At 53.7% G+C, this 14,774-nt stretch overlaps 1 protein-coding gene across 1 annotated transcript in view; it reads left to right on the top strand.

Annotated features, from left to right (window-relative positions):
- Nucleotides 1–14,774, top strand: part of DHX29 (DExH-box helicase 29) — a 1,426,484-nt gene that overhangs the window by 874,407 nt on the left and 537,303 nt on the right. The window lies entirely within an intron of this gene.

Genomic DNA, 14,774 nt, shown 5'->3' with positions numbered 1-14,774 from the left:
GCATACATTTTTTGAAAGAGCACAGGCAGACCTTTTGAAGGGTAGGTGACTTGTGCAGATTACAAAAGTGTATAGTGCTAAAGCAGCGACTAAATGTAGGTTACATTTGGGAAATAAAAGGGTTGTGTGACAAAGTGCAGCAGCAAATGTGTCAAACGTTATGAAAACCACACAAACACAAAAAATGTCATACCTTCCCGCATTCCCGCAGGTGTCCCGACAAAAACGGTACCTCACATGTGTGGGTGCACCTACTGTTAGGAAAGATTGCGTAATTGTAGGAAATTTCCCTCCATGTGGCAACCCCTAAACTTTTTGCTGTTGTTTTTCACCTTGTTCTCGACTTTGCCAGAGAAGTGCAGCCTTCTGCCGCACTCCTCTGGGCTTTTGCTCCTTTCTTATGGGGAAACTGACATGCCCTTAAGACAGTCAGTACCGGGGAACGCTGTTTCCCGTAGTTTCTTTTATAATGTTGCGGCTTTCGTGCAACATGACACAAGAGGGCACTGTAAGCTAAGTTACAGCTCTCTTGGGTCACTAGCCTTCTACAGGCCCTAGATACTCGTTTAGGATTGTAACTGATCGGTGCAAGTGATTCTTGGACGGGAATGGTGGCAGCGATCGTTTCTTGTGTTTTGAGCTCCTTATGGCATTCTGAGCGCGTTTCTCGTGCTTAACCCAAAATGGTGGCCTGGCTCCCAAAATGGCCAGACCACGAGGCTCCTTTGTCCTGTCCGCTGACCGTCTTGCTCCCTTCACCTTCCCCAGGTCGAGCCGACCCGGGGCCTTCCTTATTTGGGCATGTACTTTCCCGCGAAACACAGATGCTTTCACGGGCTTCTACATGTCTTGTGTGTGCCTCCAGGATGTGGGCTGGGATGTCTGGTCCCAATACACATCCTGGGTGCCAGAGAGTCTAGGGTGGTGTGAATGCCTGGGACCACCGTGGTCCGTGATTGGTCCACGAATGGTGTGAGTGTTGATGAGCCGATCTCCCATTGGGTCCCCTCCGTTTTGGCGCGAAGGGAACCGTGGATAAGAGGGGGCTGGAAACACCACTACCATGTCGATCTCCTGAGTTCTCACGAATGAAGGAATACAGAAGCCAAGTATCCTGCAACCAAGAGGCTGGACCGAGGAATCGCTGGTGACCCGCTGAAAGGACTTCTCCTCTGCACTGCTGTCGCCTTGTGAAACCCTTTTCACCTTTGATCGAACCAGAAGGCCTGTACTGGTACTTCGACCCTTGGAATAGCGGGAACAGCTATTCTCGGCATCTTCACCATCTCCTGCCAGTAAGCCTTCAGAAGCGTCTCTGGGCCATCCAGCTGACTGACCAGCTTACACGGGAGTCTTGCTCTGTAACCGCCGCCAGGTTGTGTAGTATTTCGAGTCCTTGTCACTCTCGCACGCTTCGTACAATTTGCTGTTCCCAGGTCTGAAGTGAGTAGTGTACATTTGGCTCAGATACACACGGCCGCTCCGTTGCCCTGCTGTGGTAACAAACTGTGCTGGTTTTTTCGATTGGGAATTCTTTTTACTCAACACGACAACGAGGCGTTCCCTGCTCTTCTGAACCTGCCAGCGACTGAAACGGACGCGGAGAAGCCTGGGTCTGCTTGCATCGGGGACCGGTGAGTAGCATAGCTAGGATCTGGTCGCCCTCCTGCAGGAGCCCATTGCTTTTCCCCGCTGTGTCAAAACAGCATCCTTTTCCGTACTCGCGCTCTGCTTCTGCCCACTGTGGAGGCTGCGCTTGAGTCGCGGAACTTGTTCTTCTTCTTTTGTGCACTAAACCGAACTGCCTGATTTCCCTCGAAGAGCTTCTCCTTTTGCCCGTTGGCACCAGCGTGTGCAGGTACTTTTGAGCACAAGGCTCCACTCTTCGCAGGGCTCGGATTTCCATCTAGTTAGGTGCCTCTGAAGGCGAACTGGGTCTAAGCATTATTTCGCACTGCCTGTTTTCCTTCCCTTTTAGGTGGACTACACATTTCGTGCATATAACGCTTGAGACTGTTGTATTTGTATATATATTGTGTTGATATGGTATGTGTTGGTTTACTATCGTTATATTGTGATTTTCTCGTCATTGTTTTAAAGGCCTTGGAATAAATGTGTATATATCTTTAATATAACAACTGTTTGGAGTAGTTTGTAAGTGTTCTTGCTTTGTGTGCATTTTGTCGCCCTCACCCCTCTTGAGACCTAGTCTTGACCGCCGCGATCGCTACCTTGATTGGTCTGGCTCGTCCAGAGGTTACCCTGTTCCAAGTAATTAGATTGGCCTTCTGAACTTCTGCGCCACCAGGACAGAGTTCAGAAATCCGTCTTAACAAATTGGTGTACAGCGGTGGGATACGACTGAAGGTATCCAGTGTTGCGCACAAACTAAGGCATTTCAGGTTATTCCAACCAGGACACGTGGTGAATTGTTGTAGTATAACTTTAAAAAGGCCATAGTCCTATCTAACAGTATGGAAACAAATACCTTGTTAACTTTAAATGCTTCCAAATCAGAAACATTGAAAAAGATGTGTGCGGAGAGAGGTGTTTCCTCTCAAGGCACGAAATTGGAAAGGATCCAAAGAATCGTGGCGTGGCAAGAAGCGCAGCTTGACGCTATAACTTCTGAGGACAGTGCGGAAGGAGGTGGGGCTGCTCTCACTGGTAGAAACGACGGTTCTGCCGCTGCACTGATCCATCGCGACCACGGGGACAGGGAGGACGAGATGTCTAATGTTTCCTCTGCCAGTGCTGATGGGGAGGCTATGCTTGAATTCAAGAAGCAAGAGCTGCGGTTTAGGCAGCAGGAGCTTGAATTCAGCATAGCCAAACTAAAAATCGAACAGGCAGAAAAACAAAAAGACAGGGATCACCAGTTGGAACTGGCCAAGCCTCAGGTTGCAAATGGGTCCAAGGGTCCTGGGCATGGGTCTGGGGCCTCCTCTCATCCATGGTTTCCGAAAGATCTGCTCAGTGTGTATGAGGAAAGGAATGACATTATGGACTGGCTGAATGCGTTTGAGTATGCATGCGAAGTTCAACAAGTTGACAATGCTGATATGATTGCATGGTTCTCCAGCATGGGGTCTGGCATGGATTCACATGCTCATGAATATTCCCCGTCGTCAGGCTGGGAATCCTCGGTAAAGAAAAAACCAGTATCAGTTTCGTTTCTGATCTGTCTTTCGTAGTAGTAACCAATCACTGGTCTCTGCGTCATACTGACCACAGCCAATGACTGCCCTCTACCTAAGCACCGCCTCTGGCAGCCATCTTCAGATTTTTACCGCACGTTCATGTGTTGGGATCCTCGTGCTATTGCTCTCGAGCGTTAGTGCTATTTTTTCACGTTTTTTGCTCAAAAACTTCGTTTTTTCGGTCAAAAGAGCCTCAAGCTCCACCGACTCTCCATCCGATCAACGGGGACCCGTGTCGGATTCGTCTGCGCCCCTCAAGGGTGAAGATTTCGTCGAGCTACGCTTTTGGAGGACTCCAGAAGCTTCTCAGGCCCGGACATGGCCCAGGAGAAGGGAAGCTCGACGCCCGGAAAGCTGTTCAGGGTCTTCCCTGGATGCCAGCTACAGAACGTCTTTAAGGAGGACGAACACTCCTTTTGTCTCTACTGCTTACATGAGGACAAGACGCACGTGGAGAAGGACTGTGCGTTTTGCGGCAATATGTCGGAGCGGACCATGAAGGACCGCCATCAACGTCTCGCCAACTGGCTGGAAGGGAAGAGCCCGTCAGGCGAGAAGAAGAGGAAGAAATCCGAGCGGTCTTCTAAGACCTTTGAGGACGCCCCGGCGACGGGGGTCCAACACAAGGCCAAGCACCGCGAGTCCGCTGGCACCGGGAGCGCCGAACGGTCGGGCTCTACGGGCGCCAGGCAGGGCGCACCCTCCCCGGCACCTTCAGCCACGAGCCAACGCTCTGGGTCGGGTAAGAGGAAGGGCGAGCACCCGGCAAAGCTCCTGGAGAGGCCCCGGTCGAGCTCGAAGGCCCCATCGGAGGGGGAGCGAGGCAGTGTTCCCCCCCCTCAAGGATAAGGCGGTTTGCGCACCTAAGGTGGTGAAGGCCTTAATCCATCCGGCCAAGCCCTCTATCGATACTGTCGCGGCGACCCTGGCTCAGCCTGTGGAGGCTACACCAGTGGTGGCGACCTCGGGGCTCAGAGTCTCCCTGCCACCTCGGAGGGAGTCCTCTTTTGTGCCCATCAATAGGACCCCCGTGAAATCCCCGGCGGGGAAGAAAAAGGGGGGGCAGGGCGTCGTCGTAGATTCGGCTTCAACCTCGGAGGAAGAGCTGATCGAGGTCTTAAGCCACGGCCTTGGCGTGGAAGAAGACCGGCCCGTCGGGATGGATCCCGACGCAGGTGACGACGACATCGTCGAGGGTGCCGACGGGGCCCCTGATCGCCCGTCGGATTCCCCTCTGCCAGCGCCGCAAGACAACTCGGCGGCCATTTTGTTGGCTATACAGTCCTTATGCTCAGAGATAAGGACGAGACTGCCGTTGCCGACGGAGGAACCTCTCCCGTCGGGGGATCCTGAGCCGGGACCTTCTGGTGTTCCCCCGCCCAAGAAAAGAAGGATTCACCCTCCACCTCCTTTTCAGCCGTTGCGCACCGTCCAGCCCTCCTCCCCGTCCACCCGAGGGGATGATACGGGGACTGACACGGCAGCGACGGGTACGGACGACGAGGTATACGACGAGGATCTACCGTCGTCACCTCCCACCAGGGCTTCTCCGCCCGACGAGATTGGTTCGTTCCACTCCATGATCGCCAGGGCATCCGAGCTTTTCCAACTCTGCCCTGAGGAGAAGAAAAAGGAAGGATTCCTTTATCAACGGCGCGAGGCCAAGAGGAAGACGGTCCTCGCGGTGCCTCTACTGGACGACATTTGGGATGAGGGCCTCGCCCTCCTGAAGAACCTTTCCACTACGCCAGCTAGAAGAGACCGGTACGAGAAGAAGTACCGGGTCCCGGACGCGGCCCCCCTGTGCCTCCGGGCGCAGCCTACCCCGGACTCCGTCGTCTCCGCGGCGGCCAGGAAGAAAGCGGGGGGGGGTGCGGCCTCCACATCGACTTCCCCACCGTACGGCGAGGGAAAGAAATTGGACTCTATGGGACGCAGGGTCATCTCGTCTGCAGCGACGACGATTAAAGCGGCCAACGCCTTGGCTATCGTGGCCCGCTACGACAGGGAGCTATGGTACAAACTGGCTCCCCTGCTGGACTTCCTACCGGACGACAAGAGGGCGGATGCCCTGGAGATCCTACAGGAAGGGGAGGTGGCGTCGGGCCACGCCATCACTATTGCGACGGACATCGCCGACACTGGGTTTCGCCAGTTGGGCAACGGCGTGTGCCTTAGGCGGCGTGGATGGCTCAAGGCTACGGACTTCCGTCAAGACGTACAGACCAGAGTCCTGGACATGCCGTTCGATGGGAACAACCTGTTTGGGAAAACAGTGGACGATTCCCTTCAGGCCATTAAAGCAGACACTGAGACGGCCCGGGACCTTGGGGTTCTGCAGCAACGACGGACGCCCTTTCGGAGCAGCGGAGGCAAGGGCGCCTCCAAAGGTTCCGGCGGCGGTTTCTCCACCTACCGTCAAGCGGCCCGCTCGTCGTATCAGGAGGCCTACAGAGGACGAGGCAAGTCTGGCGTACCCCGCCGTCGTCGCCAAGGAGGTCAAGGCGGCAAAGCCTCGTCGAAACAGGATTGAACCGACCGTGGGGTCGGGCCCCCACTGATGCACCCCGGTGGGAGGCCGGCTGGCTAGCTTCGTCAGCGTGTGGGAGTCCATCTCCACCGACCGTTGGGTGCTGGACGCCTTAGCCCGGGGCCACGCGCTCGAGTTTCAAAGAAGGTGCCCGCGCGTCCCCCCAGTGGCCAGGAAAGAGCTTCATGTCCCTCAGCTTCTCCTGGAGGTAAGGGCGATGCTCAGGAAGGGCGCCATCGAACTCGTCCCAAAGAGGCTTCGGGGCTCCGGAGTTTACTCGAGATACTTCCTCTTGAAGAAGAAGACGGGAGGATGGCGCCCCATCCTAGACCTGCGACGCTGGGTCAGCTGGAGGAAGGAGACTTCCTGTCGTCGTTGGATTTAGAGGATGCCTACTTCCATATTCCCATCCTAAAGGGGCACCGAAAATTCCTCAGGTTTGTGGTCCAAGGGCGTCGCCACCAGTTCAAAGCCCTCCCCTTCGGACTACGGTCGGCACCCAGGGTATTCACCAAGTGCCTTGCACCGGTGGCGGCGCAGCTGCGCCGCGAGGGGATCCACGTCTACCCCTACCTGGACGACTGGCTCATCCGAGCCAAGACGAGGGAGCTCGCCGTGGATCACACGGCAAGGACCGTCCAACTTCTCACGGACCTGGGATTCTCCGTGAACTACGCCAAGTCCCACCTGGTACCCGCGCAAAACGCACTGTTTCTGGGAGCGAAGCTCGACACAGTGTCCCTTCTGGCCTCCCCCGTCGGAGGAAAGGACCAGGTCCATCCTGGGCAAGGTACAGCGGATGTTGGCTTCCGACGCGGCCAAGGTGAGGTCCATCAAGTCCCTCCTCGGAATGATGTCTTCTTGCATCTACCTCATTCCCATGTGCAGGCTCCGGATGCGCCCTTTGCAGGAGTTCCTGGATGCGCGCTGGATCCAAACGACGGCGGCTTCGAGGAGAGGATCACACTCGACGAGAGTTTCCGCCGAGCGGTCCGGTGGTGGGGCACCCGCGCACATCTGACGGCGGGCATGGACTTCCAGACCCCAGACCACCAGGAGACAGTGACCACGGATGCCTCCCTGGAAGGGTGGGGAGCGCACACCGAAAATCTGCACGCGAGAGGCCTTTGGCTCCCGACGGAGAAGTCCCTCCATATCAACGTCCTGGAGCTCTGTGCAGTGTTCTGGGCCCTCAGGTCCTTCCTTCCGTCCCTCAAGGGCAAGGTGGTGAGGATCTTCACCGACAACACCACCACCATGTTTTACATCAGGAAACAGGGCGGAACCAGGTCCCCAGCACTGTCCAAGGAGGCGCAGGACCTGTGGCATTGGGCCGTCGCCCAAAGGATGTTTCTGGTGCCGTTTCATCTGGCAGGGATAAAAAACACCATCGCCGACTCACTCAGCAGGGAGATGCGCTTGTGCCACGAGTGGGAACTAGGGCAGGATCTAGTGGATCGCCTCTTCCGACGGTGGGGCGCACCCCAGATCGACCTGTTCGCGACGGCGACGAACTCCAAGTGCCGAAGGTTCGCCAGCAGGTTTCCCCAGGCGAGGAGCATGGGCGATGCTTTCTCGTTCCCCTGGGAGGGCCTGTTCCTCTACGCGTTCCCTCCTTTGCCACTGCTAATCCGGCTCGTCAACCAGCTCAAGAGGTCACGGTGCAGGATGATCCTCGTCGCACCTGCGTGGCCGAGGCAGATATGGTTCCCGGACCTTCTGGACTTGTCAGCGTCCCCGCCAATCAAGCTGCCGGTGGACGCGGATCTACTCTCCAGGGAAGGAGGCGCCATCCTCCACCACGACCCGAAATCGCTGAACTTGCAGGCCTGGCTCCTGCAGCGCTAGAGTTTGGAGGATACGACATACCGGCCGACTGCAGATAGGTTCTTGCAAAGGCCAGGGCGTCCTCGACTCTTAAATGCTACGGACACAAAAGGAAGAGGTTCTCTGTCTGGTGCCACGCACAGAAGATTAACCCTCTACGGATTACGGCTCCTCAGGTACTGCCGTACCTGCTGACGCTGGCCAAAGCTGGTCTGGCACACGCGTCCATCAAGATTCATCTTGCTGCGATCTCCCGATACACCAGAACCACGGGGCGGACGTCCTTGTGGTCTCATCGTCTGGTGAAAGAGTTCATGAAGGGACTGTTCAGATCGTTCCCGCCGGTGAAAGCTCCGGCCCCGGCGTGGGAGCTCAACGTGGTGCTGACCAAGCTCATGGGACCTCCGTTCGAGCCTCTGCACTCGGCCCCGTTGAAGTTTCTGTCGTGGAAAACAGCGTTTCTTGTGGCCATCACCTCCGCACGACAGGTGGGAGAGATCCAGGCCCTTTCCTGCAAGGCCCCGTACTTGACTTTTCACGACACGAGGGTAGTGCTCAGGACGCACCCCTCCTTCATGCCCAAGGTGCCGTCGGACTTCCATCTCAACGAACCCTTGGTGTTGCCTGTGTTCTTCCCGTCGCCTTCGTCGCCGGCTGAGAGGACTTTGCACTCGCTGGATGTGGCTAGAGCGCTGAAGTTCTACGTGGACCGCACAAAGTGTTTTCGGAAGACGTCACAACTCTTTGTGAACTTTGGACCTGTCAATCAGGGGAAGGCTCTCTCGAAGGCTTCCATTTCCAGATGGCTCTCCGGCTGTATCATGTACTGTCATCGGTTGGCAAACCGACCGCTGCCTGGCCGTCCGAGAGCCCATTCCACCAGAGCGATCGCAGCTACTACGGCGTTCCTTTCTGGTGTGCCCCTGCTGGACATATGTAGGGCTGCTACGTGGAGGTCGACGCACACCTTCACGAAATTCTACTGCGTCGATCGGGATTCCAGGGAGGAGTCCAGGGTCGGCCAAGCACTGCGGCGCAACCTGTTCTCCTAAGGTGAGCCTGGTGAGGAGGTAAGATGCTTAATGTTGAGTTTGATGTGATGCTTAATGTTGAGCCTTTGCCACCTCCCGTGGTTGTGCATGTGTGTACTGCTATGTATTCTTTATTCATGAGCATGTGAATCCATGCCAGACCCCATGCTGGAGAAGGAACAAGTCACTTACCTGTAACTGTTGTTCTCCAGCATGGGTCTGGCATGGATTCACATGCGAACCCTCCCGCCTACCCTGCGGCTCTTCACTGGGTCATACTGCCACTTCACGTGCTTCCAAATCTGAAGATGGCTGCCAGAGGCGGTGCTTAGGTAGAGGGCAGTCATTGGCTGTGGTCAGTATGACGCAGAGACCAGTGATTGGTTACTACTACGAAAGACAGATCAGAAACGAAACTGATACTGGTTTTTTCTTTACCGAGGATTCCCAGCCTGACGACGGGGAATATTCATGAGCATGTGAATCCATGCCAGACCCATGCTGGAGAACAACAGTTACAGGTAAGTAACTTGTTCCTTACTTAGCAGACTGCCCCATTCTGGCTGTAGTGCCATTATGGAAATGTCGAAGGCTGAGCGAGCTGATTTCGCAATGTTAAAGCAAACTCTCATTTTAAAGTTTGGGAAGACTCCGGCCCAATATTTGAAACGTTTCAGAGAGTATAAGAAAAAGGAAGGTGGTACTTGGGTATCTTATGTCACTGAATCCTTGAAAAACTTAACTGGCTGGGTCGAAGGTTATAAGGTTTCTACCTTCGAAGGCATGATAAATCTTGTCATGCTGGAACACATTTTTGCATCTTCTTCCCCGGAGCTTAAGCAGCATTTGGCCGATTCGAAGGAGATAGATCCTAAGAAGCTGGCCATTGCAGCAGACTTATGGGTGTCACATCGAGTGTCCCATAAGGACAAAACTCATCCTGGTCAGCAGGAGGAAGGGAAAAAGTCCAAAGATATGGAGGGTGGAGAATCTGATAAATCTTCTTCTCATAAGGGCCACAAAAAGAAAAATAAGGGTAAGACACAAGAGAACTCACAGGGTAGTGGAGGTCAGCCTCCGAAACAGAACTCTGGTTACAATAAGCCTCCCTATGGTAAACAGACCCAATGGATCTTGTTTTGCTTGTGGAGCAACTGACCACCTGAAGCGGGATCCCCGGTGTAATGTTAGACCTTTGGGGGTCCACTCTGCTAATCTGGCCTTCTCCTCCTACGAGGAAGAAGAGATTACAGGAGCATCCTTCTCCTCAGACTCATTTCCCAGCGGGATAGAGGCTGAGGTAGTTTTAGTTTCCCTGGGTTCCTGGGAGCCTAAAGTCGCAGAGGCTTATGCTAGGATTCCGGATAATACCAAGCACTACTTTAAAGACAGTATGCTGATCAATGGAGTAGATACTCCAGCTCTTAGGGATAGTGGGTGCAGTCGCACTGTAGTGGATTCTACCTTGGTAGACTCAGAGGAAGTTGCCAGAGCTACTCTGATGCCCACTAAGTTGGCTGACGGCCCACTCCGTATGTTCCCAGTAATACCTGTAAATCTTACTTTAAATGGTACAGCAGTCAGGATTCCAGTGAGCATTCAGAGAAACTTCCCGGGAAAGGTCTTGTTAGGTAATGATCTCAGAGCTTTAGGGCTCGTAGGAGACACTGCCGAAAGACCCTACACACGGTCTCAAGCACGGGCAGCATTGGCCAAGACCAATACGCCGCCCCAGCCGAAGGGGAAACCCAAGGCGAAAGGAGTCGACAAGTCAAGACGAGGGAAAGAGAATATTCCCCCGAGCTCGCCTACCACTGCGGTGGAGGAAGTTGGTCAATCGCCCGGGCCTGACGAGGAGGTGGCGATGCCTGAAGTATTTGACCCCAACGATCATCCTGAACTAAAAGACTTGTTAGTTGAAGGAGGTCCTGATGGGGACGAATTCAGTAAAGGCCAACGTGAGTGCCCATCTCTGGAAGGCCTAAGGAGACAGGCCTGCTCCCAGCTTGAGGGTGAACCTCCTGGGACGCATAGGATTTATTGGGAAGGTGGACTCCTGTATAGTGAGCCCACAGAGTCTACAGAAGGAGACCATAGGAGGTTGGTGGTTCCCCTTGCTGTTAGGCCCTTCCTCCTGCAGTTGGCGCATGAAGTTCCCCTTGCTGGTCACCTTGGTATGAAAAGGACCAAGCAAAGGTTATCCATGCACTTCTACTGGCCCAAGATGGGGGTGCAAGTAGAAAGTCACTGCAGGAGTTGTGCCTCCTGCCAGTTGTCTGGCAAGGTTGGCGCGACAATCCAAGCTCCGTTGGTACCGCTCCCAGTTGTGGGGGTACCATTTGAAAGGGTAGGGATCGACATCGTTGGGCCCCTTGACCCGCAAACTTCCTCGGGCAATAGGTTTATCCTGAGGCCATCCCATTGAAGACTGTAACTGCCAAGTCAGTTGCAAAAGCTTTACTTGACATATTTACTAGGGTTGGCTTCCCTAAAGAAGTTGTGTCGGATCGTGGCAGCAACTTTATGTCGAAGTATATGCAGACTATGTGGAAAGAATGTGGGGTCACCTACAAGTTCTCTTCTGCATACCACCCCCAGACCAATTGTCTGGTGGAACGTTTCAACAGAACGTTAAAGAGCATGATTGGGGCTCTGGAGGAACCTCAGAGAAGAAAATGGGATCTTCTTTTACCATGCTTACTGTTTGCCTACCGAGAGGTACCACAGGAGGGTGTTGGCTTCAGCCCCTTCGAACTTCTGTTCGGTCATCCCGTACGGGGACCCTTAGCCATCGTCAAAGAGGGATGGGAGATGCCCACTCCCCCTGTTATTACCAACGTAGTTGATTATGTGCTAGGGCTCAGAAAACGGATGGTACTTCTGATGGGCTTGGCTAGTGATAAATTGAAGGCAGGACAAGCGCTGGTGAAACATTGGTACGACCAGAAAGCTTCCCTCATCAACTTTACACCTGGTCAACAAGTCCTGATCATGAATCCCATAAGGCCTCGAGCTTTACAGGACAAATGGTCAGGCCCTTACACAGTGGTGGAGCCCCTGGGTGAGGTTAACTATTTAGTGGACCTTGGAAGGCCTGGACAGGCTCCAAAAGTGTTTCACGTGAATAGTCTGAAGGTTTTCGTCCCAAGAGTCGAAATCACAGCACTACTACTGGCTTCAGATGTTGAGGAAGAGGAGTCTGAACCTCTCCCCGACCTGTTCCAAAGCGGTCCTTCAGATAGCTTCTTTGAGGGTGTCCGAGTGGCCCCTCACCTGACTTCTGATCAGCAGGCTGAGGTGAAAAGTTTGCTTAGGCAGTTTTCCCCCCTGTTTTCACAGTCGCCTGGTTTGACACCTTGGTGCAAACATAACATAGACACAGGAGACAGTGTACCTACCAAAAGTAGGGGATACAGGATGTCAGACAAAGTACGGTCTTATATTAAGACCGAGGTCAACAAGATGTTAGACCTTGGGGTGATTGAACCCTCTAGTAGTCCTTAGTCCAGCCCTGTGGTTTTGGTTCCAAAGGCAGGCACTTCTGAATTGAGGTTCTGCGTGGATTACAGGGCTCTGAATGCTGTCACCAAGACAGATGCACACCCCTTGCCTCGAACAGATGAGCTGGTGGATACTTTGGGTGCCTCCAAGTACCTTAGCACGTTTGACCTCACTGCTGGCTATTGGCAAATAGCTTTAGCAGAACATGCCAAGGAGAAGACAGCATTTTCTACTCCAGACGGCCTTTACCAATTCCGGGTAATGCCGTTCGGGTTGAAGAATGCACCTGCCACTTTCCAGAGGCTTGTCAATCATGTTTTGAATGGGTTGGACGAATTCTGTCTTGCATATCTGGACGATATCGCAGTTTTCAGTGCCACATGGGAAGACCATGTGAAACACCTCGGGATTGTGCTCCAGGCTCTTCAGAAAGCACACTTGACCATAAAGGCTAGTAAATGCCAGATTGGACAAGGCTCAGTGGTTTACCTTGGACATGAAGTAGGTGGAGGGAGGATACAGCCTCTTCCCAGTAAAGTACAAGCAGTACAAGACTGGCCCACCCCCACTACGCAAACCCAAGTGAGAGCCTTCTTAGGACTCACGGGGTATTACCGCAATTTTGTGGCAGACTATGGCACCATAGCTGCCCCTCTGACTGCCCTCACAACTCCGAAGAAACCCAAGAAGGTAACTTGGACCGACGAGTGTGAGAAGGCCTTCAATGGCTTAAAAGACTCCTTGTACCAGGCCCCTGTCCTCAGGGCCCCTGATTATCAAAGACCTTTTATCGTGCAGACGGACGCCTCTGACACTGGGATAGGAGCTGTACTATCACAAGTAGATGAGAAGGGTAAGGAACACCCTATTGGTTTTATTAGCCGCCAGCTTAAGGACAGAGAGCTCAGATGGTCCACGGTAGAGAAAGAATGTTTCTCTGTTGTGTGGGCCCTAAGGAAGCTGAGGCTATCCCTATATGGGACCCACTTCACTGTGCAAAGTGACCATAAGCCCTTAAAGTGGCTAATGAACATGAAGGGGGAGAATCCAAAGTTGCTTAGGTGGTCCATAAGTCTACAAGGCTTCGACTTCACTATTGAGCATAGGCCAGGTGTCCAACATAGCAATGCTGATGGGTTGTCCAGAATCAGAGTGTTTAACCGACCTGAACAAGAGACTCATCCAGGGGTGGATTAGTTCCCCCTGTCCATAGTCTGGGAGGGGCGAGTGTTTGGAAAGATTTCGTAATTGTAGGTAATTTTCCTTCCATGTGGCAACCCCTAAACTTTTTGCTGTTGTTTTTCACCTTGTTCTTGACTTTGCCAGAGAAGTGCAGCCTTCTGCCGCACTCCTCTGGGCTTTCGCTCCTTTCTTACGGGGAAACTGACATGCCCTTAAGACAGTCAGTACCGGGGAACGCTGTTTCCCGTAGTTTCTTTTATCATGTTGCGGCTTTCGTGCAACATGACACAAGAGGGCACTGTAAGCTAAATTACAGCTCTCTTGGGTCTCTAGCCTTCAACAGGCCCTAGATACTCGTTTAGGATTGCACCTGATCGGTACAAGTGATTCAGGGACGGGAATGGTGGCCTGGCTCCCAAAATGGCCAGACCACGAGGCTCCTTTGTCCTGTCCGCTGACCGTCTTGCTCCCTTCACCTTCCCCAGGTCGAGCCGACCCGGGGCCTTCCTTATTTGGGCATGTACTTTCCCGCGAAACACAGATGCTTTCGCGGGCTTCTACATGTCTTGTGTGTGCCTCCAGGATGTGGGCTGGGATGTCTGGTCCCAATACACATCCTGGGTGCTAGAGAGTCTAGGGTGGTGTGAATGCCTGGGACCACCGTGGTCCGTGATTGGTCCACGAATGGTGTGAGTGTTGATGAGCCGATCTCCCATTGGGTCCCCTCCGTTTTGGCGCGAAGGGAACCGTGGATAAGAGGGGGCTGGAAACACCACTACCATGTCGATCTCCTGAGTTCTCACGAACGAAGGAATACAGGAGCCAAGTATCCTGCAACCAAGAGGCTGGACCGAGGAATCGCTGGTGACCCGCTGAAGGACTTCTCCTCTGCACTGCTGTCGCCTTGTGAAACCCTTTTCACCTTTGATCGAACCAGAAGGCCTGTACTGGTACTTCGACCCTTGGAATAGCGGGAACAGCTATTCTCGGCATCTTCACCATCTCCTGCCAGTAAGCCTTCGGAAGCGTCTCTGGGCCATCCAGCTGACTGACCAGCTTACACGGGAGTCTTGCTCTGTAACCGCCGCCAGGTTGTGTAGTATTTCGAGTCCTTGTCACTCTCACACGCTTCGTACACTTGGCGTTCCCAGGTCTGAAGTGAGTAGTGTACATTTGGCTCAGATACACACGGCCGCTCCGTTGCCCTGCTGTGGTAACAAACTGTGCGGGTTTCTTCGATTAGGACGTCTTTTTACTCAACACGACGAAGAGGCGTTCCCTGCTCTTCTGAACCTGCCAGCGACTGAAACGGACGCGGAGAAGCCTGGGTCTGCTTGCATCGGGGACCGGTGAGTAGCATAGCTAGGATCTGTTCGCCCTCCTGCAGGAGCCCATTGCTTTTTCCCGCTGTGTCAAAACAGCATCCTTTTCCGTACTCGCGCTCTACTTCTGCCCACTGTGGAGGCTGCGCTTGAGTCGCAGAACTTGTTCTTCTTCTTTTGT

The sequence above is a fragment of the Ambystoma mexicanum genome, chromosome 6p (genome assembly GCF_040938575.1).
Source record: "Ambystoma mexicanum isolate Mex_15411 chromosome 6p, UKY_AmexF1_1, whole genome shotgun sequence".
Taxonomy (NCBI): Eukaryota; Metazoa; Chordata; class Amphibia; order Caudata; family Ambystomatidae; genus Ambystoma; species Ambystoma mexicanum.
Note: the sequence above shows the minus strand (reverse complement) of the source record. Positions and strands in the feature narration are given on the sequence as shown.